Consider the following 18034-nt stretch of genomic DNA (forward strand, 5'->3'; position numbering starts at 1 on the left):
TATATGTAGAGGGGCCCGCAACCCCCCAGCGCCCCAGGGACCATCACCCACCGGGGAAAAGTGAAAAAAAAGTGAAGGGGGTCCATTTCGGATCCCCGCTAGCCCTGGGGACATCACCCCCCCCCGGGCTATGCCTACGTTGGAGGCTCCTCAAGGCCATCCTCGAGGAGCGTCTGATGGCCCTGTGGACCACCACCCCACAGGGCTTATAATTAAATATATGCAGTGGGGCCTGCAGCCCCCTGCACCCCGAGGACCATCGCCCACCTGGGAAAAGTGAAAAAAAAGTGAAGGGGGTCCATTTCGGACCCCCGCTAGCCCTGGGGTCGTCATCCGCCCGGGCTATGCCTACGTTGGAGGCTCCTCGAGGCCACCCTCGAGAAGCTTCTGATGGCCCTGTGGACCACCACCCCACAGGGCCGGCTCCTACGATCGGGTGCCAATCCCCTGGTCATAGCTGTTTTCTGTGGCTTGGCTGCTTGACAGCGGGACCTTTACAGCAAGTCCTGTTGTCAAACAGCAGAGCTTTCATCTCTGCAGGGGACAGAGATTAAATGCTTCAGCAAGCACAGAGCTGCTGTCAAAGCAGCTCTGTGCTTACTGAAGCAATGACTCTGCAGGAGAAGCCTTAAGGCTTCCCCTGCAGTGCCAGGTAGCCCATAAGGGCTTTTTAATAAAAAAAAATTAAAAAATTAAAAAAGTAGGGACTGCGAGGGAGCCCTGAGGGCTCCCTTGCAGTCCTACATAGCCCATTAAGAGATATAAAAAGAAAGTTAACAAAAAAGAAAAACCCCATAGCCCAGTGTGACAGTCACAGACTTTTACACTGAGCAATGGGGGTTTGAGTCCAGCTGGACTCATTTCCAATGTTTTTGTTTTTTTAATAAAATAAAATTATACATTTTTAAGAAATATTAAATACATTTTTTTGCTAAATCCAACAAAAATCTCATTCTAAGTGTATGAGATCTTAAAGCCTCAAAAAACTCTTTCTCTCTCACTTTCTTTCTCTCTTTTTCTTTCTCTCTTTGTCTCTCTTCCAATAAACTTCTCCCACTCAAACACCCAGTTAGATACTCCCACTCAGTGACCCACTCAGACACTCATGCACCCACTCACAGGCCCACTCAAACATTCAAGCACCCACTCACAGACCCACTGACACCCTCATGCACCCACACACTAACGTACCCACTAAAACACTGATGTACGCACTTTCACACCCTGACAATCTGACAATCTGACAGCCACCCTCACCTCTGCTACACCCTCTCACACCTATTCTCACACCCAGAGAAGCTGCTGCTAACTCCGCCACGCATGGCAAAAGGGCTGTGCACATCGTGGGTTTGGGTGGTTAGTGGGTGTTGGCCGCAGGGTCAGGCTGCAGGCCAAGTCTTGCGGGCAACTTCCTCTGTGCATGGGTAAAGGATGTGCATGGCTGGGTGCTTATAGGGGGTTGGCCTCATGGCCTTGGCCTCTGTGGTCAACCGCCACCGCGCCCTAAGGTAACTATATTTCACACCTTCGCTATATAGAGCTAATTACTCCACGTATTATATCATTGATGACATATTCTATGCTGTCTTTCATATTGTCACTGCAACATTTGCAATAAAATTGTTGATGAGACAACTGTGCATGGCAAAGGCTCTAGTTAAAGTTACCTTAGGGCACGCGTTTTAGTTACTTGAAAGAAGTGTAACTAGAACTGCTGAATTTCTATGGTTTTGTGCAAGTAATTTCAGATCCTAACTATAACGTCCCTGTAACCTTTGATTTTTTCAGTGAATATATATTACCTAGTCACAGTCACCCCTTAGACAGTTATAATTAGGACCTAGTTTCTATAGAAAAGGTGTTTTTTTAAATGCTTATATCCCAAAATTTGCGTCAGCTGCTGTCTGAAAAGTTTAGGCGTGATCCGTCAAGCAGGCTGAGAAAAAAAAAAAATATATATATACATATATATAAACAAAAGGCCTTAGCCAACTCCAGACCTAAAAAGAAGACAGAGATAAGTAGGGTGTGTGATGTTGCAGCAGAAAGGGAAGGGGCAGGCTAGATAGGCCTGGTGTGGTTTGGCTGCTGTTAACATCGATATCTATGTATGGGTTTTCAAACTCAGCCCTCTGGCAGGGAGCCACGTGAATTCTACCCCTGGGGTTTATGGGTTCGGTTCTTGCGCTCACTGACTGCAGAAACGATCTGATTAACCTGCGGCTGCGTTTTCCACCCATATGAGCTCATCGAGAATTAGCCTGAAACCCCCTCCCCCAAGATGTTCCATACCGGAAAACAAACCCTTTCAATGTGCATTAACTGCTTCCTCTCCAGGGCACCGAATAAGCCACAAACTGAAGTAGCTTAGGGCAGTCACTTTGAAAATTCAGCACTCAGGTTTCGACCAGGGTTCGGCCAAAGGGGATCGAAAGAGATCACAAGTTGTCTTACGTGCCTTCATGTGCATGCACATTCATGTATATGTACATTTTCCTATTATAAATGCAGGCCTGCCAAATCAATGTGGATAGACAAAACCTGGCTGGACTGGATGAGTTTGTCAATCTTGACTTGAAACAATGGCGGATGTCTGGTTGAAATGAACAAGCTGCTCGAACCTGAGATGGGATTATATGATATCTCTTGCATACTATTAGGACAAGCCACACCTCACATGAGATAGTCAGCATCTCAGACTGGACAAGCTGCTCACATCTGAAATGTGTCAATGTAAAGTCTCATCTAGGGCTGTCCTACTCACACCACAGATGGGAGAGTTTAGGATCTTTTAAATGATAGAAATGATGACATCTCGCGTGGGATAATTTGACATCTCTAGTTGGGGACAGCTACTCACTCCTGACATGGGGTAACCTTACATCTCTTGTAAATTAGACATACTCACACCTCCCACGAGATGAGATGACATTTCTGAACTGGACAAGATGCTCACATCTCAATTGTGAACTTGAAATCTCCTGCATCGAAGATCTACTCGCACCTCATATTGGATAACTTAAGATCTCTTGCATCGAAGATCTACTCACTCCTCCATTTGGATAACTTGAGATCTCTGGAATGGACGAGCTACTCACGTCGTACATGGGATAACTTGCAATGTGTGTACAGTGTACACTATTCACACTAGCATAGGAGAATATGTGATCTCTGGACAGGATGAGCTTCTCAGACCACACATGGGATAACCAGACATCTCTGGGTTGGACAACAATGCACTGGGGCCCATCTGACAATCAGTCGGCTTAGAAAGACACAGCAAGGTCACAAGAAGTTCTAGTGCGCTTGGCTTTCACTTAAAAACCTGGAGTGTTTTAGGTAGGTCTGTAGGCCTTAGTAGAGTATAATAGCCTGGACTGGCGGCAACATCTAAGAATTACGGCCTGATTTAGATGTCAGCAGATGGGTTACTCCATCACAACGGTGACGGATAGCCCACCTTTCGAAATATAAATCCCATGATATTTTATGGGATTTATATTCTGGCAGACGGTCTATCCGTCACCATTTTGATGGAGTAACCCGTCCGCCGAGAATTAAATCAGGCCTTTTGTGTTAAACTGGAGAGAGCCAAGCCACTGTGCATTATTAAACCACCACTACGGAGAGAAGACACTTAAGAATGCATGCACAAAAGAAGGTGGTAGTAGGAGACATTCATTCAAGTCCTCCAAGTGAACACGCACAGTACGACAGACGAGAAGTGCCCAGTGGAATAACAATGGGATGATAGGAGAACTAATGGGAGCAAAGGCACTTTGGCCCATATTTATACTTTTTTAGCGCCGCACTTGCGTCATTTTTTTACGCTAAAGCGTCATTTTTGTATCAAAAAGTGGCGCAAATGCGACGCTAAAAAAGTATAAATATGGGCCTTTGTATATTAAATCCGATCTACTAATGTATGCACATGCAGAACTGGGGTGAGCAGGGGGAGGGGCTCCATTCCAGATGCGTCACGCGTGCATGCGGCACCATGGCAGCGCCGCCACTTATGATACTCTCTTTCTAGTGGGTCTGCTACTCCACAGTCCTTGGTTAGATTGTGCAAACAAAAGCTAATGTTTAACGCGTGTTTTCGTCCGCGGTTCAGCGAGATGGCTCTCAGGTTTAGAGGAACGGTCTTTGATACCGTTGTGTGGGTTACAGAAAAAAAACTACACCAAATAAAGCAGTCCTGAATAAACACTGAGCACATCATAGGAGGCTCTGGTTAGCTGCATCTCCAGCTCGTGGAGAGCACGTGCTCGCAGAGCTGCGGGAGGGTGAGGGGGGCAAGTGGAGTACCCTGAAGGAGACATCTTCAACCCGTCCTGACTTTTTAACCAAGACTGCTACCAGAACTGCAGGCCTGTAACTGGAAAAGCAAAAATCACGAGTCCCGGAATGAAAAGTTTTCTTGAGGAAAAGCCCAGAGATGGTGTCACGCGGTGTCACGCGTGACACAAGGCACGGGCCACTGAATGGCTCTCTTAGAGGCGGTTTAAGAGGAACCCTTGACACAAATATTAGTGGTGGCCTCTTGGATATACAACAGTGCAAGGACTATCCGTTTTCCATATTATGGGCTGCTGATAAAGTGTATTCCTTCTTGTTCACTTCAGGTTGGAAATGTTTGTCTTTTGTTCTTTTTTAAACCCTCAGTCAGACATAATTGTTGTCCTCTTTACCCAGGGCTGGAGGTAACTTGTGTTAAGCCTCTTTGTCCTTGGATGAAGATAACTTTTGACCTTTTTGTGGTTTTAACTATGGACAGCTTTTAATTGTCTGTTGTTGAAGATCTATTGTGGACAATGTTTATACCTACAGTAGACCGTCCCATAAGGGTCTCTGGATCTCGCTAGACAGCTAGTTAAGCGGGTAATGGATCACCAAGTGCAGCAGGGTGTCAGTGCAGTAATGCTCCTACTTTCCACAGTGGCATCTTAGATGTTGAGGGCCCCTGTGAAAACATATTTTGGGGGCCCTTTCAAAGAGCAATTGTCGAATTTTATTACCCATTTCAAGTCCCCAAGATGCCATACAATACTAAACCATGATGCATTGTCACACGGTTACACAAACACAGATGAAATACCTCTCGCCTTGGTTGTCCTAAATCCTTAAGATAACACACTGGTTATGAGAGACAGAGTTAGAGGTAACTGGGCAGAGCGGGAGAGAGGTTCACTTAAAGATTTAGAATAGACAGAGATCGAATACAGAGAAAACTCAGTTTAGCTGCGGACCCCATGGAAAGCAGGGCCCCCGGGCAACAGATCATTTTGCCCATCCCTTGAAACGTCTCTTACTTTCCGGCCAATCACCACCCATCTCCTCTGCACTTCATAGCAGTCGATCTCTCAGCAGCCCACCTCGCCCCTTGGGGGGCTCAGAGTTCCCAGTATCAAGAGCCCTTTTGTTGTGTTTTTCTAGCCACCTGCTTCCGGTCTCATGGGGTGGATATAGCTGATTCAAGGCAGCGGGCTGATTTTTTGTCTTCTCTGGCTGGCTGGAGGCTTACACAGAGTCAAGACAGCAGTGGCATGGCAGGACAGCAGACCTCCAGCAGGAACTTCAGGCATAAGTATAGGTAGGAGGAAGTGAGCACCTGCAACTCCACACTCTGGTTGCACCAAAACAACAAACGTCCATGCAAATCTGAGTGCAAGAGGTGACAAGTGAGCTGCTGGAGATTCACATTATGTTCACAAAGCCAGGCAGCTAACTGCCCAGTGCCTCAGTGACCAGTGCATCTCTCAGTTCAAAATATTTGACAGACTGAGTCAGTCTTTCTGTTCTCTGAGAGGGGTCTTAGAAACTTATCTCCCCATAACATATTGCAGGGACAGTGCAGAGGCCCGGCTGCACTGTATAAAGGCTGCTGTTCCTAAGCTAGGCCCTAAAGCAAAGAAGAACATTAAGAAATAGCCATTGATGAGGTTGTTCTGTGTGGCAACCCTCATCGTCTATCTTGCAAGCTCCATTTGTAAACAAAAGTAAATTTTCACAAACAACTACTTGAAACAATAACAGGCGCACCAGTAGTATTCGGGAAGGATTTACTGTACACATTTTTTCTAATGGTCACAAAATATCAGGACAACGCCAAATGCCCCCAATAACTCTCAAATATTAAGTTTACTAAAAAAAAAGATCAAATGGTACCAAAGTCCTTCACAAGTCTCTGGACTTAATTTACAGAGGGAGAGTAGTAGGGAACTCTCACTGGGGTACAGCATCCAGTTTAGGACATCTTCATTCCTCACTCCTCATCCCTACTTCTCATCGCTGCTTCTCATCCATCATCCCTACTTCTCATCCATCATCCCTATTTCTAATCCCTGCGTCTCATCCATGCTTCTTATCCATCACCCCTACTTCTCATCCATCATCCCTGCTTCTCTTCCATCATCCCTACGTCTCATCCATCATCCCTGCTTCTCATCCATCATCCTTACTCCTCATCCCTCATCCCTGCTTCTCATCCATCATACATCATCCCTACTTCTCACTTCTCATCCATCATCCCTACTTCTCATCCATCATCCCTGCTTCTCATCCATCATACATCATCACTACTTCTCATCCATCATCCCTACTTCTTATCCATCCTCCTTGCTTCTCTTCCGTCATTCCTACTCCTCATCCCTGCTTCTCATCCCTACTTCTCATCCCTACTTCTCATCCATCTTCCATCAGTAGGCTTCTCATGCCTCAGCCATCATCCCTACTCCTCATCCATCATTCCTACTCCTCATTCCTCATCCCTCAGTCATACCAACACATTTTCAGTTTTGTGAAACATACCTAAAACACTGATTGGTTAGGAACAGCCAATCGGAGTTATGAGAGAGAGCTGCATTCTTACAGCTCTGCTGGTTTGGGAAATACAAGGAGCCCACAGCTAGGGCCATAAATCAGCTCTTGGAGAAAGGGTTATACAGTTCATCAAAAATCTTTCTGGTTTCAGAAAAGAAAAAAAAAACAGCTCTCAGACATGAAAGCAGCCTCAGATGTAAACATGTTATTTGTTACAAATAAAAAGCAGGTTCAGAGTTAAACATTTTATTTGTTACAAATAAAAATGAAACCAGAAAAGGTTTGGATGAATTGGATTGCACTGTCACCAGAGTTGATTTTAAACATTTTCTTTCTACATATGAAACTGAAACCAGAAATGTTTTCGGTTGAACTGTAGATGACCTCTATAACCCTTTCTCCAAGAGCTGATTTATGGCCCTTGCTGGGGCTCCTTGTATTTCCCAACCCAGCAGAGCTTTCTGCAGAGGCCTGTGCAAACAGAACAAGCATTTGCAATGCAACGGTCTCGCGTTTGCTCATGTTAGAGCTGATAGCGTTGTAAACTCATAACCCGACTTTTCACCTATCGGCAAAAGTGCATTTATGCACATAACCCGAAAAGTGCAATTAACTATGTAAAGCACTCGACTTCTGCCAAGCGAAATCGCGCTAGTAAATTAGAGAAAAAGTAGTCCACGAGCCGGACAGAAAACATCGAGCCTCACATGTTTTATGTACTTGGTCGATGCGCTCGAGGAGGGCTAGCCACCGGAAAAGGCATGACGTATGCATGCCTTAAACTAATGAAAGCAAGCAGATTTTAATAGGCAAGCCCACGAACCAATGAAAAACACCGACGTGACGTTGACAGGGCTCCAAAACTGAAAATGTGTTGGTATGACTGAAGGATGAGGAATGAGGAGTAGGGATGTTGGATGAGGAGTAGGGATGATGACTGAGGCATGGGAAGTAGGAATGATGGAAGATGAATGAGAAGTAGGGATGAGAAGCAAGGATGAGGGATTAGAAGTAGGGATGATGGAAGAAAAGTAGGGATGATGGAAGAGAAGTAGGGATGAGAAGCAGGGATGAGGAGTAGGGATGATGGATGAGAAGCAGGGATGATGGATGAGAAGTAGGTATGATGGATGAGAATTAGGGATGATGGATGATGGATGAGAAGTAGGGGTGATGGACGAGAAGCAGGGATGATGGAAGAGAAGTAGGGGTGATGGATGAGAAGTAGGGATGATGTATGAGAAGTAGGGATGATGTATGATGGATGAGAACTAGGGATGATATATGATGGATGAGAAGTAGGGATGATTGATGAGAAGTAGGGATGATGGATGAGAAGCAGGGATGAGACGCAGGGATGAGAAGTAGGGATGATGGAAGAGAAGTAGGGATGATGGATGAGAAGTAGGGATGATATATGATGGATGAGAAGTAGGGATAATGGATGAGAAGTAGGGATGATGGAAGAGAAGCAGGGATGATGGATGAGAAGTAGGGATGATGTATGATGGATGAGAAGTAGGGATGATGGATGAGAAGCAGGGTTGAGAAGTAGGGATGAGGAGTGATGAATGAGGATGTCCTAAAATGGATGCTGTACTGGGGAGCAACCACGCATCTCAAAAGTAGGAATAAACTGCCACCACCCAGGGCTGGTGCAGATATGGTAGAGGGGGCTACCTCAGTGAAATTACAAGGGTGTGAGGCCCATGGAGGTTCTCTCAAATGGGTCTTCCTGACAATTCCAGATCTCCATTTCGAGTGACTCCGGGGAATTGGGTTCCATAAACCATGCCAAAAAGAAAAAATCAGGTGGAACAGCTAGAGACAAAGGAACACTGTGCAGATCTGACACATTCATCCAGTGGTGCAGAAAAGAATTATCGGGATATGTGTTGGTCCTTTTCTTAACTCTGGCATAGAGATTATCGGTGTTCTTTTTCTTTGCCACAGGATCAAGATTATTTTTGTCCCTTTTCTTTATTCTAGGGCAGAAATAATTGTATTTCTCCTTTACCCTGGGGTGGAGGGCTGGTGTAAGATTTGGAAAGAGGAAGAATTGGAGTAGGAGCATAAAAGATTATCACAGAAAAATCAGGACATTGCTTTTGCATCCTTTTTCCTTGTCGAAGCCCTCACTCGTGAGGCGTACCGAAGCATGCTGAGGCTTCAGCCCAAATCAAACCACCATAAAACCACACTAGGCCAGGACATGCTGTCAAACACATGCTCAAAAGCACAGAAGCCAATTCACCTCTCAACTGACCAAAGAACTCAACCACTGTTCTTGGCGCAAGCGCACAATTTTAGTATTATGCACTTGGGTCCATATTTTCAAGCGGCCTGCTCCGCGATGCTTCACTTTTTGTGACGTACCGGCAGCGCAGGCTGCACACCCATATCTACAATCTACAAAACCATATGTGTGGTTTCACATGGCCCTGTAGAAGTGGAGTAAGGCAACGCAGCGCAAGTCGCTGCGTTGAGTTACTTTGCATCTGGGAGGCGTTTCCATGGGTATTGCGAGGGTGTACCCACGCAACACCAATAGATTTTGACGCATTCCCAGATTTACAAGGTATCATAAACCTGGGTAACCGTCAAAAGCCTATGCCTCCCCAGAGGTGGCATAAGAGTGGCTCATCAGGAAGATATAGCTTTATTTCTCCCCGTTTCTTCCTCGTTCTGTGTGTGCTGCATTCTGCAGCATACATAGAAGGAGGAAAACGCCTCCACCACTTGTTTTTGTGCAGGAAGGTGCCCCTTCTTGCACAAAAACAATCATTAACACAACGCAGGCACCTTTGCACCATGGTGCAAAGGTACCTGCATTGGCACATGGCAGCAATTTGAGCGCTAGCACAGTGGAGAGGGCAGAATTTTGCCATATCTTGTAGATACAACACATTCCTGCCTTTTCCTGTGGCACATGGCGGGACAGCAAGGCATGTGCTGCACTGCCCTGCACCACGAGCCCTGTAAATATGGCCCTAGGAGTCTAAAGAAGAACTAGTTCTAAAAAACTTCCTAGGTTTAAGGCTGGAGGCTCTGCTTCCACTGGACAAAGGACTAAGACCTCACAACACCTAGTGATGCCTCCATGGATCCGTACACGGTCAAGTTCATGGAAGCCTGCAAAATGTATAAGCAAATGATGCATGGGGCAAATTAAAGCCAGGTTAACCCCCCCAGAAGCTTATGGTTCTGTCATTCCTCCACCACTTTCTAATGCAAATCCAAATGGAAAGAAATGAGGAGACCTCTCAGGATATTGGGTCCACCGCTCTAGATTGAACTCACTCTATCACTGAGGGCCTTTTTCAACCTGTTTCTCCAGAAAGAGCCGAAACTTTGCTGTTCAGTTAAATATCCAGAGTGTAGACTGCAGGTCAGTTCTGGCCAGTCACTCTTGTCCTGCCTATGTAGGATCTGAAATAGCCTGCCTGTATCAACAAGAACACCCCTCACACGCCGCTCACTACAGTCTGAATAATGGAATATTCCAGAATCACTCTAAATAGCTGCATTTCAGAATCTGCTGCAAATCGAGACGTCAGCAAGTGGATAAGCAAATCCTGTCCGGTCACATGTATTGTAGAACTCCACATAAGTGCGTCCTGGACAAATGCTGGTATTATCCCTTTTAATGTACTGCGGGTCTCACACGAAGGGCCCTCACAGTCCACTACTTGCGCTCAGGAGAACCCCGGGTTCTGTCTGGAGAAGTGATGGTACTGATCTATTAAATTAAGTTGCAGATTTCTAGAGAAGTACCAGCCCTGCCCTATTATTCCTTTCCACATCTCGTGTGAACTGTCAGCACATTCCAATCAAATATACTGCAGATGTCTGGAGAAGTGCCAACAATGTCCCAAACAAAAGTGCAATACAGATCCAGAAAAGCTTGCTCTGGGGAAGTGTGAATACAACCCAATGAAATACACTGAGAATTTCTAGAAAAGGGCCATTACTATCTCCCATACATGCAGCACATTTCTCTAAACACAGACTGCAGACCTGTGGAAAAGGGTCAATAATGTTTCAATATAGGTTCTGGATAGCTCTGCACTGACTGTCCCAATAACTATATAGAGGTGTCCTGACAAATGCACGCGGCAGTGGTGCAGGCATGGCCCCATTATAGACACGCTTACCTCTAGAGAACTGCCAGTACTGTCCTAATAACTATACCAGAGGGCTCCAAACAAATGCACGCTGCAGTGCTGCAGGCATGGTCTCATTATAGACACTACATACCTCTAGAGAACTGCCAGTACAGTCCTAATAACTATACCAGAGGGCTCCAGACAAATGCACGCTACAGTGTTGCAGGCATGGCCCCATTATAGACATTGCAAGCCTCTAGAGAAATGGCAGTACTGTCCCAATCACTTTACCAGGGGTCTCCAGACAATAGCACACTGCAGTGGTGTGGGCATAGTCCCATTGCACTGCAAACTTCTAGAGAACTGCCAGTACTCCAATCAATTCACCAGAGGTCTCGTCTCGTGACAAATGCACACTACATTGGTGCAGGCATGGTCCCATTATAGAACTGCCAGCGCTGTCCCAATAAATATATCACAGGTCTCCAGATAAATGCATGATGCAGTGGTGCTGTGGTGCAGGCATGGTCCCACTATAAACACTGCAAACCTCTAGAGAACTGCCAGTACTGTCTCAATAGCTATACCTGAGGGTCCAAACAAATGCATGCTGCATTGGTGCAGGCATGGTCCCATTATAGACACTGCATACCTCTAGAGAACTGCCGGTACTGTCCTAATAACTATACCAGAGGTCTCCAAATAAATGCATGATGCAGTATTGCAGGCATGGCCCCATGAAACTGCAAATCTCGATAGAACTGCCAATACTGTCCCAATAACTATGCCAGAGGGCTCCAGACAAATGCACGCTGCAGTGGTGCAAGCATGGTCCCATTATAGACTCTGCATACCTCTAAAGAACTGCCAGCGCTGTCTCAATAACTATGCCAGAGGGCTCCAGACAAATGCACGCTGCAGTGCTGCAGGCATGGTCCCATGAAACTGCAAACCTCGATAGAACTGCCAATACTGTCTCAATAACTATGCCAGAGGGCTCCAGACAAATGCATGCTGCAGTGGAGCAGGCATGGTCCCATTATATACACTGCAAACCTCCAGAGAACTGCCAGTACAGTCCTAATAACTATACCAGAGGGCTCCAGATAAATGTACGCTACAGTGGTGCAGGCATGGTCCCATTATAGAAACTGCAAACCTCTGGAGAACTGCCAGTACTGTCCTAATAACTATACCAAAGGTCTCCAGATAAATGCATGCTGCAGTGGTGCAAGCATGGTCCCATTATAGACAACGCAGATCTCTAGAGAACTGCCAGTACTGTCCCAATAAATACACCATGGGTCTCCAGAAAAATGCACATTACAGTGTTGCAGGCATGGCCCCATTATAGACATTGCAAGCCTCTAGAGAAATGGCAGTACTGTCCCAATCACTTTACCAGGGGTCTCCAGACAATAGCACACTGCAGTGGTGTGGGCATAGTCCCATTGCACTGCAAACTTCTAGAGAACTGCCAGTACTCCAATCAATTCACCAGAGGTCTCCAGTCACATGCACGCTACATTGGTGCAGGCATGGTCCCATTATAGACCTGCCAGTGCTGTCCCAATAAATACACCACACGTCTCCAGATAAATGCATGATGCAGTGGTGCAAGCATGGTCCCACTATAGACACTGCAAACCTCTAGAAAACTGCCAGTACTGTCCCAATAACTATACCAGAGGGCTCCAGGCAAATGCACGCTGCAGTGGTGCAAGCATGGTCCCATTATAGACACTGCATACCTCTAGAGAACTGCCGGTACTGTCCCAATAACTATACCAGAGGACTCAAGATAAATGCACGCTGCAGTGGTGCAGGCATGGTCCAACTATAGACACTGCAAACCTCTAGAGAACTGCCAGTACTGTCCTAATAACTATACAGGGGTCTCCAGACAAATGCACACTTCATTGGTGCAGGCATGGTCCCATTATAGAACTCCCAGCGCTGTCCCAATAAATATATCACAGGTCTCCAGATAAATGCATGATGCAGTGGTGCAAGCATGGTCCCATGATACTGAGTATCAATCAATCAATCGATTTTTGTAAAGCGCGGCTACTCACTCGTGAGGGTCTCAAGGCGCTGGGACGAACTGTGCTGGTACTGTCCCTTTTCATGCAGTGCATTCCTCTGGTGTACTATTGGAAATTTTCTCTGGAGAAGCACTGCCATTCTCCCCTTAAATGCACTGCAGATTGCTAGAGAAGTGTCCATACTCAGTGCACGCAGATCTCTGCATGGACTGCCCCGTTTGTGTACTGCAGGTCTCTGGAGACGCGTCGGTTTGGTCCTATTTTGTGCACGGCATGAATCTGGTTTGTAAAGTGCCGCTGCTCTCAGTCATTCTGTTGGAGACCCTAGCGGACACGCCTGGACTCTTCTGTTTGGTGTGGTGCATAACTCTAAAAAGTGTTGGCACTGTCCTATTAATGCGCTACAGTTGTAGAGGCTGCCACGGGGCGGGTTTGTCTCATTAAAGGTACCACAGACAGATCTCTTTAGAAGTCCGATAAAATCCAATGTAGGTCTCCCCGGAAGTGTCCATTAAACGTATGTCAGATTTCTGCTACACCCCTAAAACACTTTAAAGAAACACGATACATCGTGGCAATTTCTTCTCAGTTCACTGCAGCGCATTTTTTACGATTCGTGTTTCAAACTGTTCAATCTTCTTAATATAAAAGCATTTACAGCAGGGATGTGGAATTCCTATCGCCCGACGCCCGGGACATCTTGTTTGGGGTCAAGGGCAACAAGTTTTTATGTTTACTTTGTCCTTGGGACAAGTAGGCCCAACCCTCTGCAGCACAAACCCTTTGGCTGCCTGTTTACAGAGAGTGAATTTCTCTGCAGTTGAGGTAATGTGTTTCCAAAAGATAATGCTGTTCGAACTTGTATTTATGGTTCATTATTTGAAAACCTTCATTATTAGAGTGAGTGCTGTAAATAAATCTTTTAAGGTCACACTTCACTACTGACGTTGGTTCCAGTACAAAAAAAAAAAACGTGTATACACATGTTTGAAAAGTTTAGACTATGAGGCTAAGTATAATGCTCCCAGAATGCTCTCTGATTAGATGCAAATGAAGTGTCATTTAGTAAAATGTTTTGATGCATGCTAGTATTTCCCAAAATTATTTCTAATGGAAAATCAGTGTAACCATTTTCAACACGATTATGGGAAGCATGAAAATAAACAAACACTGACAAAGCCAACTGATCTGACATATTTTTATAAGTCTTTTAGTTTCATCAATGCGTGTCTTGTTTTTACATGGCTTTTGTAACACTTTATTGTTGTGGGAGCTACCAGGCCCTCAACATTGTAACAAACACTGGCAAAACCCCCCCAAAACGTTTTTGAACTCTAAAAGCACACATTGCCACCAGTGGCATAACAAAGGCCCTGCAGCCGCCCTCCAGGGGGCCCCTTCAGCACAGCACCTGCCCTGAGTGAGTTTGGAGAGGGGGCTCCTCCATGTTCTTTGCAAAGGGGCACCCTCCAGTTTCATTACGTCACTGATTGCCACTGTAGTTCCTGACACTGAACAAAACTACTTTGTGTGCCAATATGCTCCTTGTGGAAGAGAAGAATGCGATCACTCACAGTAAAGCCAGCCGAAAGAGAGAGAAATAGAAGTTTAATAAAAACAAAATGTCTTTGTTAACACCAGACCTAATTAGGGACCAAGACCCACATGTAGGTAGCTTTTTGCATGTCGCAAACAGCGACTTTCGCGAATTGCGACGTGCAAAAAGCACATTGCGATGCACAAACCCAGTTTTGCGATTCGGTAACCTGGTTACCGAATCGCAAAACGGGTTTGCGACTCGCAATTAGGAAGGGGTGTTCCCTTCCTAATTGCGACTCGCAGTGCAATGTAGGATTGTTTTGCGAACGCGGGTGCAAACCAATCGCAGTTTGCACCCATTTCAAATGGGTGCTAACACTTTCACAAAAGGGAAGGGGTCCCTCTGGGACCCCTTCCCCATTGTGAATGTCACTGTAAACATTTTTAAATGAAACGAAAACGTTTCATTTTTCATTTTTGTAATGCATCTCGTTTTCCTTTAAGGAAAACGGGCTGCATTACAAAAAAAAAAAAACTGCTTTATTGAAAAGCAGTCACAGACATGGTGGTCTGCTGTCTCCTGCAGGCCACCATCCCTGTGAGGCCGCCATTCGCAAGGGGGTCGCAAATTGCGACCCACCTCATGATTATTCATGAGGTGTGCATTTGCGAAGCCCTTGCAAATCACAGATGGTGTCAGGGACACCATCCTACATTTGGATTTGCGGGTCGCAAATCTGAACCTACCTACATGTGGCCCCAAATTCTTAAAGAAAGTCACAAAAGTGCACCCATGGTATATGTCGTACCCCTATAAAATATTTGTGAACTGTATTTTAGCATGGGTAAATACGCATGTGTAGATTTGCTCATTTGAAAATCTATTGAGCATTTGCAAGTTCATTTTCCCTCCAGACACTTTCTTCCCAACCCTGGAAGAAGTTCTAATTCTGCCATTGTCAGGAGTAAATGTCCAACCTTTCTTATTATGGGAAAATATTAGAGAGAAGCTGGTGAAAATCTTTAAAACATGCAGGTTAGTAGGTTTGCAGACTCCAAGGCATTCCAGCCCTGGAACTATTGCTTACTGCTTCCTTCAGCCCCAGTATGCAGATCTGCAGAAAGGTGGAAAAATAAGGAAATTGCTACAGTAGGGATTGAAACTGCAAGTATTCAAGCCCTACTATGGTAGTAGCCCTGGCATAATCAGAGAGGCTATTATCAGAGCTCTTACATAATGAGATTGCTGCCATAATTTGGCGCCACACTACATGGCACCAAAGGGACAAGTAGATCTCTTTACAGGACAAGTAGATTTGAGAAGCAACCTGTCCAGTGGACAAGTAGATATTTTAATAAATTCCACACCCCTGTACAGGTTCCGTGAATCATTTGTTTACAGCCAGAAAATAGCGCAGCTGCAACAACACTTTCTCTCGGTGCTGACTTCACTTGACAAGTTCATTAGAGGGGAGGGGGCGGGGTGGAAAGGAGACTTGGAAACCGACATGGTTTGTATTCTGGTCTTGTAGACTTGGGGGAAGGTGGGGCGCTGAACTGGCTGCTCCATTTTGAAATTGAGGGGGGCGGAGGGAAGTGGGGGCAAAGTAAGCTGACCCCCGCCTCGCCCTTCCCCTTGAGTTCCTGTTACTCTCATGAATACGTTCTTTGTATTAGCCCATCAACATGCAGCAAGTGTTTTCAGCAATGTCCCTCGGGGGCTTGAGGGGGAGGCGGGAGGAAGCAAAGCAGAGGCGATTCCCAGGTACCCCACCCAGTCTGGAGAAAAAAATGGACAATGCAGGCCGCGCCCCTGTCATATGCACCACGATGCACAACTCTATAGCTATTCGTTGGAGTGGGTATACTGCATGGTGCCAACATGCCAACTTCCACCCACTTCAGGGAGCTTTAACATACTATGAATGTTTCATCTACATAACACTTCTCGGCACACACGTCCTTTTTGTGGCACTTAAAATAATACAGGAAACGTATTTTATTAACTTTGTAAGGCTGGGATCCGGTGGAATGTAGGTTGCAGCTGCGAACAGATCTCAGCAACAAGCGCATTGACCCGCTCAACTGGATTACTGCCAGGGACAGCCCCACTCAGTGGAGCTCGCGCTTCCTGCAAACACCCCCCACCTTCAAAGCCCCTCCCCGGCCCACATCCACCCCCCGCCGCAGAGCTCTGAGACAGACCAATCACACAGAAATATAGAGCGGAAACCTAGAACCACAGGCACTGGCAGCAAGAAGTGGGCTTCAGTGTGCTATCACCGCCGCTGCTGCAGGGCACCCTTTGTTAAATGGTGTATGAGGATCCCTTGATGCTGGACAGCGGAGCGACCCACCGGCAGCCAGTGTTGCGCTACATAAATAACTGAGTGCAACAACATGAAAAGCATACTCAGTTGTGTGCCGAAGAGCACAGTCACACCATTAGCTGGCTAAGCTGCTACTCCAAAAACTAAATGAGTGCACAGGTCTTTGTGCATTTTCATGCACATCTGGCTAAGAAAAGTAGTATTTGTGAATATCTTTGCACAGTGTACAGTGTGAAGCCATCACCAGTCCCTAACAGCGCTAAACTGGATCTTTAAAAGCGATTTTCTAAGCCAAAGTCAGGACGTTTACAGACTATTTAACAATTATATTTTAGAGTCTATTGCGAGGGCCTCGAGACGATCCAGCTTAAATACTTCAGGAACAGTACATTCTGTTACTGTTTATCTACGCAGCCTTCCATCGCGAACTAGCGGTGTACTCTCGACGGGGTGATACCGCTATTAAATCATCAAGGAAAGAATTTAAAAGTTGGGGCGCATGGTGAAAGTAGACCACATCCCTCGATGTACCCCTTCAGACCACAGATCGCAGTGACAGCGCTAGCTGGGGCGAGCGCGGAATATAGAAATACACTAATAAATAAAATGAAATCGCTTACCAGCCTTGGTAGTGGGGTTTCTCTGTTGTTCTGCCGCCCGGACGATGGACCGACCCCAGAGGTGGACTGGATCTGTCAGTTACACTTCCTGGTGTCTGTCTGCCCGGCTCTCTCGTGCAGTTTGAAAGTGCTGGCTCAGCAGTGCTCACTCACACCGAACCTCTCCACACTGGCCCCTCCCTGGGGGCGGGGTCATGATAATTCCCTACCGGGACCAGAGGTATGCAAACACCAGCCGTCTGATTTGTCCACTCGGGTCGCATCTCTACGCCAAGGCTTAAGGTGGAGTAGAGGGAGTTACAAACAGAGATGCCAAGTTTGTGAAACTCATGAAAATAAAGTTGGTTCACGTTGGCAGCCCCATATCCCTGAAAGATCAGCAAGGCTGGGACCGAGTCAGTCACTTTACGAGGATTCCCAGTGAGAGGAGGTATGGCCGTGAAAGAGTAAGTCGCGACAGGGTTTCTCTTACATGTAGAAGGCCGATAGGGTTGAGGGAGACCCATTCAGACCAGTGACGTGTAATGTCGGTAGGGCTGGGGTTGAGAAAGCAACCTGTCAGAAGTCAGTCC

The 18034-nt window shown here is 46.1% G+C and overlaps 1 protein-coding gene across 6 annotated transcripts in view; it reads right to left on the bottom strand.

Annotated features, from left to right (window-relative positions):
* Nucleotides 1–17595, bottom strand: part of LOC138246278 (CD82 antigen-like) — a 173781-nt gene extending 156186 nt beyond the window's left edge. For 2 of the 6 annotated variants that reach the window (XM_069200716.1, XM_069200713.1), the window contains exon 1: nucleotides 17463–17595. The gene's annotated coding sequence lies outside the window, so the exon portion shown is untranslated. Of the gene's footprint in view, nucleotides 1–13003; nucleotides 13138–17462 lie in introns of those variants that run through there. The other 4 variants (XM_069200717.1, XM_069200714.1, XM_069200718.1 and 1 more) reach the window with 3 other exon arrangements.
* Between the last annotated feature and the right edge of the window lie 439 nt (nucleotides 17596–18034).

The sequence above is a fragment of the Pleurodeles waltl genome, chromosome 7 (assembly GCF_031143425.1).
Source record: "Pleurodeles waltl isolate 20211129_DDA chromosome 7, aPleWal1.hap1.20221129, whole genome shotgun sequence".
NCBI classification, from domain to species: domain Eukaryota; kingdom Metazoa; phylum Chordata; class Amphibia; order Caudata; family Salamandridae; genus Pleurodeles; species Pleurodeles waltl.